Source organism: Bidens hawaiensis, unplaced genomic scaffold, assembly GCF_021521415.1.
Source record: "Bidens hawaiensis isolate Kalapana, Puna unplaced genomic scaffold, B.hawaiensis_p1.1 tig00003356_1, whole genome shotgun sequence".
Classification (NCBI taxonomy): Eukaryota; Viridiplantae; Streptophyta; class Magnoliopsida; order Asterales; family Asteraceae; genus Bidens; species Bidens hawaiensis.
Genome location: NW_027491185.1, coordinates 1450061 through 1460993, shown reverse-complemented (window position 1 = coordinate 1460993; position 10933 = coordinate 1450061). Strand labels below are relative to the sequence as shown.

Genomic DNA, 10933 nt, shown 5'->3' with positions numbered 1-10933 from the left:
AGGACAATGAACAATAAAAAGAGAGAAACAATATATATATATGTGTGTGTGTGTATAACATTATAGAAATAAAAAATATAAAGAAAACTTTTAAAGAGAGATCATAAAATTTAAAAAATGTTAGAGGGTAGTACATGTCACATAAAATTGTTTAAGTAAGTCAAAATTCAAAGGAGAGTGTATGACATTTAATTGACGGGTACCTTTAACCAACTGTTTAAAATTTATTAATAATAAATTAAAATAGAAAAAAAAACAAATCATTTGTTAAAACAATAAAAAATGGAAAAAACCAAAAGAAAAAGAAAATATAATAAGACAAAATGACGGGTTTTTCTAAAAAAAAACCCACCAATAGGTCGTGTATAGCACCGTACACCGCCTGTTGTTTGGTTTTTTTTAGAAAACTTCACGGTGTCCCTAGAATTTCCCATCATTTATCCCAGTAGTAGATTGATTGCTTATTATGGTAGTAGAGAGGATTACCACGTAGCCAATCCCATACCAACTTACTCAGAAATGGTCGGGTAACATACGCTTATTGATTTAGACAATGATTGCATGTTAATCGCCCATCACTGAATGTTTTGTTTGTTGCTACTTTTGAATGTACCTTTGATGAATAGTGTGATTGTTTGTAGTTTTTGCTTTTGTTTTCTATATTTCGTGTTAGTTTCTTCGTTACTAGTTTTACACTTGATACCACTAGGTTAACAACCCTGTAATAGTTTAATCACGGTGATAGGTAGCATGTCGTTTGGCCACAACGAGAATTGATTAAAATACTTTCAAAAATTCACACATGAAACATTAGTTTTAGGAGTTATCAAAAGTCTTTCAAGGTTTTAACAATGCACCTAGTGGAATTTGACAAATTTTCCTCAAAGCATTCATTATTTGTAGACATGAAACAACAAAGTTCTATATCCGAAAAGGACATCACACAACGTACAATAAATGGAAAGTATCCATCAAACGAAAGAACATCATCACACAATGTACGATAGATGGAAAGTATTCCAACGAAAGAACATCACACAACGTACGATAGACAAAACGTATTCATCCAACAATGGACATATCCGTCACTTATTCAAAACCATAAACTTAAAAGCAAATACTGAAATCAAGAGCCGAGCCGAGCCTTTTATTTTAAAACTAAACCAGTGGCACCCAGTTTCTCATCAATCAGTTTGTAAATCTTTTCGATCATCTCATCCATGAAGTAGTTCTGCCACTCTCCGTCCTTAGCCTTCCTAAAGTAGAGTTTGTTTTCAATTGGAATACACTGTTCTACTCCATTAACACCACTTTTGTTTACTTCAAGGTTGCTCAAATTCTCAAAACTACACATCTTCACAATGATTTCTATCACACCTTCTTTCTCTTCTTGGGTCGTAAAGGAATATCCAATGAAATCCGCAAGTCTCTTGGCGTTGCTTATAGGATCCTTTTTCACATCTTCATATTTCAAGAGAAGAATAGTATCGGGCCTCTCCAAGCTTGCTTTCGAGTATCCCGAGATATGATCCCAATATGGCCCAATATATGAAACGCCCTGACAAAAGTCGTTAAATGCCTCCTCAAACGGGGCATCTTCCACAGGTACTTTCTTTATTTGTCTGACAAAATGGTAACAAGAAACTATGACATCTTTTGTGTTTCGATATATGTAAACCATCCTGCATTTCGTAGTTAGGATTGATTCTGGCAGGTGGTTTGTAAGGAAGGTGTGTGCCTATAGGTGTGTTAGGGTGGTTTTCTATAATTCGTTCAATATCTCTCTCAAGAGTGCGAATGCACTTATGAGGCGTAGTTGTAAGCAAAGGAGAGTTGGATTCATCAAACGTTTCTCGGGTTATGATGGCATAAGTCAAGGCCTTTAGCCATGTTGTGCCACTTTTGGGATAACCGCACAAAAATACATCATTCGGTCGAGCCTTGAAACTTTGTCGTGCTAAAACTCCTCCTATAAGGAATTTTCAGGTGAACAAAAAGTCTTGATACGTATCCAAGGTTCGCTTGGCATCCAACCAGCTAGGATTGTATTGAGGAAGTGTTTTCATCATCTCTTCAATTTCTCTAGTAGACATAAGTTGGGTTTTGGTGGTTTCCATTGATGATTGCTGGTGTAGTGGTTAGAGGTTGGATATATTGTTTACATGGGACATGTGTGCACATCATATATATCTATGTCCCATATATATATTGTTTACATGGGACAAATATATTTATAGTATTTTCTAATTAATATAAGCACTATTTGAGGTTTTGTGTTATATGATGTAACGTCTTTATAACGAACCAAATTATGACCAAATCAGAGCTAAGATGAATGACAAAGCAAGGCTTAAAGATGGGACTTGAACTTGTGCAAACTAAATGTGGGATTTTGTCCCACGTCATAAAAGAGCTGAAAATTGGCTTATATATGGGAGGGCTCCTCTAGGATTACGATAAAGCCACACTTAAGTGGGTTCGCATAGGTACGTACCCTTACTTGCACGTGAGCCACTTTTTAAAGACGGGTTCAGTTGTGTAGCGTTTGGTAGGCATTAATGAAAATGAATAGAATGAGTCATTCCATCAAATCAATTCCTCATCCCCCCCCCCCTTCATTCCATTCATCTTCCACCTTACTCTCTAGATAGCATCACTAGAGCATCATTGTCGACGCCGCCACCGCCGCTGTCACCGCCATACTGTAACATTCGTTAATTTTCAAAACCGAAAACCCGACCTATTTTAAATTTTCATTTTTGTTTATATATAATGGGGAATGTTAACGTACAAATTAAACTAACGTGATAAATGTGAGAATCAAGTAGTGTTATTATATAATTAAATCGTAACGTAATTATAATTACATTATACTTGAATTATTCTTGAACTATTATTATTATTACATCACTTTCATCATCTTTTCATATGTTATTTAACTAATAATAAAAAGGAATATTGGTTTAAAATAATCCCAACTATGGCATATTGGTAAATAATTGTCCAAACTTCAAACTTGGCTGGTGGCAGTTCCAACTAAAAGAGTATTTGTTCATAACAGACATGTGACTAACGGATGTTAACTCTGTTAGTTTGTTACTTACGTGGCATGCCTACTTGCTAAAAATTGCTTATGTGGCGAATACGTGGCAAATACACCTCAACTCATCTCTCTAACCATCTCTCCCTCTCATTTCTTAGCTCACTCTCTATCACTTCCCCAATAATCAATCCCTCACTTCACCTCATCTCCCTCGTTCTAGACTTCCAGACACCACATCCCCCTCAACTCGACCAACACACCCACCACTACCACCACCAACCTCACGTACCACCACCGACCTGCAACCTCCACTGTCCACCTCCTTCGGAAGGTACGGTTGAAAACCCTATTTTGATCTTACTTTCAAATTCTCCCACAAAATCACCCTAATTTCCTAATCCGAATCCAAATTTTGAGACACACTTTTATCCTTCTCAGATTTATTTTTGGCCGACGTAACCTAGAAGTCTTCCGATCAACAGTGGCGGGCGTCGTTGTTGTGAGGTTCAGATCACGAGTGGCGGTGGTGTGGTAGTTGGATTTAGGGTTCCGACGACCACAAGTGACGGTTACGTGGTTGTTGGATTTAGGGTTTCGGTGGTGGAATTGTTGATTAAAGATGCGAATGATATTGATTTCTTTTGTCATGTGAAATTGGGTGTTGAGAGGTTGGTATTTGGTGATTCACGATGCTTTTCGTCGCTTCGGGATTGTGCTTGCCATGGTGTCTCCGGCGAGATTGATGCCATTGAAGGACTCTGCTTGTTTTGAGATGGAGTCAATACATGTCAAACAATGGGGTTACGGGATGAAGAAGAAGGGTGAGGATTTGGGCCCACCTTATGTCACGTAATGAAGTTTTTGACAAGTAAGCATGACATGTAAGCAACAGATTAACGGAATTAACATCCGTTAGTCGCGGGTCCGTTATAAACAAATACCCTATTAGTTGGGACCATCACTAACCAAGTTTGAAGTTGGGACTGGTATTTACCAATAGGGTATAGTTGGGATTATTTAAAACCAATATTCCTAATAAAAACTAATGAATGTTTTAATTAAATTGATTGAAAAAGTTAAACCTTCTTAAAACCCCTTAAGCTATTTTTAAATTATATTAAATATGATTTAATTTCTTAAATTCTATCAACATAACCACTTTAAAAAGTCATTATAAAATGAGGACTAATATGTCATCCCTTTCACACATCAATACACTTTTTTCTTAACCTTTAAAGTGTGACATTCGTCTTTTTCGGTTATTTTTGTATTTGTATTTGTATCAAAACCCGACCCGATTGTAAACCGAATCTTTCGAAAATATAAAATCATGGACTTTTATGTTTCATAATCACCTCACACTTGTCGGTTTTCGAAAACACTTTTAACGGTCTTTAAATCGCTTAAAACGCCTCGAAAACGACTCGAAACTGTGACATTCGTCAAGTTTATTATCGTACTTGTGTCCGTTTTATTACCGTTTGTAGTTGGAACTTCACATTTAATAAAAACATCCGATTATTAATTATGTTATCTTTATTGTTTTATTTACGCATGACTCGTAATAATATAATTTATAATCGCTTAAAGTATCTAATATGCTCACTTTTAGCCCCCCACTATATTGTTTACTTTGATCGCCAAACCAAGCTATGAGGACTAGTTTGCAAATATTATTCAAAATCTTCTTCTTTTTTTCCTTTCCCGTCACCACCATCAGCCCCCCCCCCCCCTTTCCAATTTTGATTTCGTTTGACCCCCAAATCGCGGGTTTTGGTTTAATTAGAATGATCCTCATCATACACGCTCCTTCCTATTATAGTATAACGCGTAAATTGACAGCTAACTCGCATCGGATTGAATCAATTCCGTTAATTAGGTCCGCAGACTGATTTGACCCTTAACCCTATAAATATACAACCAAATGCAATTAAACATGCATACACCACCTCCTCACAATCCCGAAGCAAAACCCTAAGACAATTATGGTTAATAATCAGTTATTGATCTTGTTCGAATTCGTTTTTGGACGCAACCCTCATCTCGTCGTTCGTTATTGTTTGCTGCTCGTTTAAGGTAATTTAAGGGTCCTGCATGGTCGGTTTTTACTAGGGATTAAAAGCCCTCTTTCAATTTCATGTGATAGAGGGCAATTGAACTTCAATTGGGATCGATATGATTTAGGGTTTATAATATAATTGGGGGAAACCAGAACTGCAATATACATATATTCAGTCTTGTGTTCTAACCAGATTAAGTCACCAGCCTAATTGGCTGGTGTACGTCTGTTAAAACCCTGAACCGACCTGGGGCGCGGGTTCGAATCCCTCAGGCCCGGTTTTTATTGTTTTTTTTTGTTTTATTTATTTTTCTTTAATAAATCCTATATTATATTAAATCTAATATTGTATCACACTCGTTTAACCAAACCGAACCCCATCGAACCTTTAAAATAGAGTTTATTTAACGTTTTCATATATATATATATATATATATATATAATCCGGAATCTATATTTTAAATGGTTAAACTTATAGTTTTCGTTTAATGTTCCAATACGATTTACAAGAATAACTAAACTAATAAAAGTTTAATTACATTTTTTATGAAAACCCGTTTAAATATTCATAACAAACTAACGATCCCCAAATCTATTATAAACATATTTTCTTATTTTATATTCACGTTCAGTTCGTTCTTTTCGCCTTAGATATTTATATTGATTATACTTTAATAACTAGGACAAGTTATCAGGACTTCTCTCGGGACCAACTAGTTTGCTCTGATCGTTACCAACTCCTCGTTACCGTATTTCTCATTCCAAGTGAGTTCTTCATAACCCCGTTTTAACGCTTTTAATAGTTTTGGGGTGTAGCATGTCACAAGTATTACCTCGTTAGTTATGTGCTTATTTATAAACCGATTCACAATTAGCGTACATGTTAATATTATTCTTGCATATTGTTTATGATTATACGTGAACTTGCTTGCAACGTGTTTACTATTCTTATGGTGGAAGTTACGCAAACGCATACACATGCACATAGTGGGAGGGTCCGACGGGACGTACCCGCGCCGTCTAACGTTATGACTTCGGTTGTTCGTAAGGTGGTTCTCATTTCCCCTATTACTACGGCCTCGGCTAAAGGAACGGGAGGACGACATTAATTGATTTCATTTACTTTACGCTTGAATATTTATTACTTTACGAATGTTGAATCGTGGTTTTAATATATATGTATACTCAAAAACTTATGAAAACTCACCAACTTAATTGTTGACAAATATATTATTTTCAACGTGCTACAGGTTGATTCGATGGCATGCTAAGGATGAAGATCATTAGTATACCTTAGGATATTTGAATAAATAACTTATTTATTGTTTTGATGAAGTGTTTGTTTTATTTTTAATTATGAATAATTGTGTACTTGTTACGTTACGAAATGAAATGATATAATTATTGCCGCTTTAAATAGTGTTACGAGCTATGAGTGATTTGTACGTTACACCCGGGCGTATTCCGCTTAAAGCCGGGGTGTTACAGAAACGACCCGAAACAAATTGCGAACCAAACTGGATCAGCCCCCCTGGAGACGCCGCGCGGACCCAGGAGAAAGAGCCGGTCGCGCGACGCCAAGGCCATCAGATCACAAAATCCGGTTTTTGACTAGTTTGTTTGTATTGTTTGACTTGTTAAACCTTTTTAAACTTGTGAAAACCTTGATATAAACCATAGAAAACAACTTTGACTACTTCCCTATATAAACAACCTCATTCCCTTCATTTCTTCTTGCTCATTCATCTTCTTTCTCTCTCAAACTAAGAACACTATCTCTAACTTTCAAGGTTATTAATAATCAAGCAACAACTTTCTTTAATTCTTGTTTATTACTTACTAATTCATGTCTTGTGTACAACATATATATAATATGCACCCCTTGTTTCCTTCGGCTTTCTTCTTCTTCGGGAGATGATATGCTACAACGCAAAGCTTCATGGAGAACTCTTTGTAGTTCTTGTTTATAATATTTTCTATTAATGCTTTACTAGTCTTGTTTATATCGTAAGTAGTTTAGCTTTCTAATTCATGTTTAAAGAGTTTCATGGTATTGGTTATGAAGTCACTAGTCGCGGTTTTATCTCAAGATTAGGCCTGAATCAAGACCGAATCAAGACCAAACTCTTGTTTACTAGTCTTGTTTATACTATTTTCCTTTAATGCACTTGTTTATATTGTAAGTAGTTTAGTTTTTAATTTATGTTTAAAGAGTTCCATGGTGTTGGGTATGAAGTCACTAGTCTCGGTCTTATACCGAGATTAGAACCGAATCAAGACCGAACCAAGATCGGACTCTTGTTTACTAGCTTTGTTTTAAATAGTTTTGTTTGAAATAGTTAAATAAACATGTTTATGTAAGATTTGAATATTATAACTTCTAAAATCATTTTTATAGTTCTATGGTATTTGGGTATATGGCAACCATCCTCGGTATCATTCCGAGTCAAGGACCGAACCAAAACAGAACTAAACCGAGTTCACTTGCTTAAGACACATAAGTGTGTTTTTGGCCACTGAAACTCATCTTTTCTTCAAGAATGTATTTCAAACTAATTTTAAGTATTTTATCAACTTACTTGGTGTGTCGGAATCCAACTTGATCTTATAACAAGCTTAGACCGGTGAAACCAAATACTCACTTAACGGACGTTAAGGTTCTTCATAATAGAACTATATACTTGGTTAAGTCTTTCGATTTTATTGAGTTATCTCAAAACATTTTGGAAAGTTAACTTCGAGTTTAGTTAACTATCTAAACCCAAGTTAACAAATTCGAACACTCGATTAAAACCTTGTTTTGGTGTTCATATACCAAAAGGGTCTTGCATTAGTGGATTATAACCCACATAAATTACTTAACATAGGTTGAGTAATAATTATGAATGAAATACCAAGATCCGGTTTCGAGTAAACTTACTTTTTAGAACATGTCTTTAATTTCCTAAATATTTACATTTTTAAACTATAAACTTCATTTATTTACTTTACTTGTCATACTTTACTTTAAACCCTTCCAAGACACCTACTAACTTAAGACCCATCCATTCAATCTAGGTCTTGCTCGATCTCCGTTTATTCACGAATCAATCTTTCAAGTTACTTAGTTAACGTGAGTACATTTCATCCTCCGTTTTCACTTTTATCTTTTGGGGGTAACAATGCATACTTATTCAAACAAAAATGATTTATTATACTCATTTCTCAAACCACAAACTTTAGGGTGTATGATACTAGAATACTTGCTCTATTGTGTGTTATATGTCTCATATGCTTTACGTGCGCGAGTGTTTATTTTTATGTTGTTGTTGAGCCTCATTAAGTATGATCATACGCTCCCCTAACTACTTAGCCTCGTGCTAGTAGAATAGGGCCTCATTATCCAAGTATGTCGGTTGTTACCGATTTGAAAGGATTCTCATTTACATATGTTTTATATACCATGATTGATGCTTTTATTTATAGTCTCATATACGTTTGTGGATTTCGTTCATATTATATATACTCAAAACTATGAAATTGCTCACCAACATACGTGTTGACAAATGTTATTTTGTACATTGTTACAGGTTTGATTATTACTTGAGTTGGAGTTTGAAGACGTCATTCTATTTTTATACCACTAGGTTATTAGAAGAATGAACAATATTTATTTCTTATGTTTTGGTGTTATTTGTATGAACAATATGTGTTACTTTGGTGATTGAATGAAATTAATGAGTTGATTAAAATATTGTCACTTTAATAGTGCCTTGTGTTCTTGAGCAATCCGTTTCACCCCGGCATGTCCCGCCTTTGGTCGGGGTGTTACAGAAAGCACTAACATATAAATTTTACAGTTTCATGCATTTTATAGTTTTTGTTTTGATTTTACATTTAATGTTCATAATTTGTCCTTCATGACCCTGATACTTTTATAATAAAAATCTTGTTTTTTAGTTTTAAGAATTATTATGATCATGGATATCAAAGATAAAAACTTTGATCTTCTAAATCTTTTATCAAACTTAGTTATTTTGCAAGAACAAACATAAATATTTATCTAAATCTTGTGATCCATTGATCTCACTTTCTTATTAATAAGATGACTTATACAAAATTGTTTTATTTAAAATTTTCTTTTAAATGGAACTAATATACATAGTTGATATCTTCAAATAATTAATTGAGTAAATTAATTATTATTTTTTTCTTCAACGTAAACCAATATGTATACTTTCTTTGAAAAAATTCATGAAGAACCACCTCCCAACCTAGAAACCTTTTTGCTTGAACCGATACTCGATTTGTTGCTTGAATCCATTTAGAAATATAGTAGAAAAAAAGTGTATGTTGCAAAATATTTGGAGAAAAAATGGGTTAATTTATAATGTTTAAAATAAATTTATTTCTTTTGGAATAAGCATCAACGGCCATTAGGACCAGTACCCAACGTCCACATTCTTCAATTCCATTCGGCTTTATGAAACTCATTACCTTACCCGATCATCCACTCTGAGAACTTGGTGCGGTGTTGCCGAGGTAACCGATGAAACCGACATTCCATGAAGGAGATGTCCCGAGGTGAGCACCCTTACATGTTTAACAAATTAGAACGAAGTATCTGACTTACTAGTTAACTTGTACATAATTAAAACAAGGCAATACGTATTGTTTACATGTGTAATTCAAATGAGCAATACAAAGCAATAACTAAGAGTCCAAAAAACTTCAAAATATTAGTGCTTGGTTTTGTACCTTATGCATGGACACTTGTACGTTTCGTAGTGATAGATTTATTCAGGCGTTGATGGTTTGTAATTTTGTATGCGTAATGAATTGTTGCATGTCCTTGTTTTGCGTGGTTGTTTCACCGTATAGAAATATAATATGCAAATGAAGTAGACACAAGCTTGGGTCCATAGCTCAGTGGTAGAGCAATTGACTGCAGATCAATAGGTCACCGGTTCGAACCCGGTTGGGCCCTTATTTTTTATTTTTTATTTTTTTAGCTACAACAATTTTCTGCCATTTAGGATGACAATTGACAATTAATAAATAAGTGCTTAAGTTGCTCTAAAGTCAAAGCTTGCAGGGTTGCTTTGCGGAATTACCTTTTTAGTAATTTGGAGTAAAAGTTGAGGCTAATGAACATAATGAACAAGATAAATAACTTGGGGCAACGATGTAAGACTTGCGAGTTGGAAAGTCCACACCCTCGCAATGGGTGGACGTTTAACAAATGGGGTGTTTAGTATTCCTTATTTTACCTTCTTAGGAACTTATAAGTTATAAGAAGTTATAAGTCATAAGAAGATAAAATAAGCAATTTCAAACATGAAACACCCCTTAAATATGTTCTTGAATGTCTTCCAACCTACTATTTCTCTATTTATTAGGCATTGGTTAAGATCTTGGAGATTTAAAAGGCCAAAAAAAAACGTGTTGGGTTGCCTGAACATGGTGACTACTGCTAAAGAAGATGGAGCCTGGAGGGATAGGCTTATGCCCTTTGAAAGATTCAAATGTAGCCCTATTATCTAAATTGAAATTGTGACGGAGGTTCAAGGTGGAAGAAAATAGTTTTTGAAAAAAAGGCGATTGTGGCTATGCAATATATAGTCCAAGGACATGGCTGACTCTTCCAGATAACAATAGGCTAAATGGCAACTAGGGTAAAGATTGCGAAGATGGATAATTCTCTTGCTAAATCACAAATCTTGTTGGCTATACTAACTAAAGGGGAGGTGGAGAGCTGGTCAAAAATTCTGTTTTGGCCGGATGCTTGGTTAGATAAAATCCCTTAAAAAAACATGTATCCTAACTTGTTTTCTTTGGAGGTGTTTAAATCT

At 34.8% G+C, this 10933-nt stretch overlaps 1 non-coding gene and 1 pseudogene across 1 annotated transcript; one reads left to right on the top strand and one right to left on the bottom strand.

Annotated features, from left to right (window-relative positions):
* Positions 1–1031: 1031 nt before the first annotated feature.
* Positions 1032–2117, bottom strand: LOC143623213 (flavonol 4'-sulfotransferase pseudogene; annotated as a pseudogene).
* A 7879-nt stretch (positions 2118–9996) lies between these two features.
* Positions 9997–10068, top strand: TRNAC-GCA (transfer RNA cysteine (anticodon GCA)). Its single transcript has one exon. It is a non-coding gene; the product is annotated as a tRNA-Cys (tRNA).
* Positions 10069–10933: the final 865 nt, after the last annotated feature.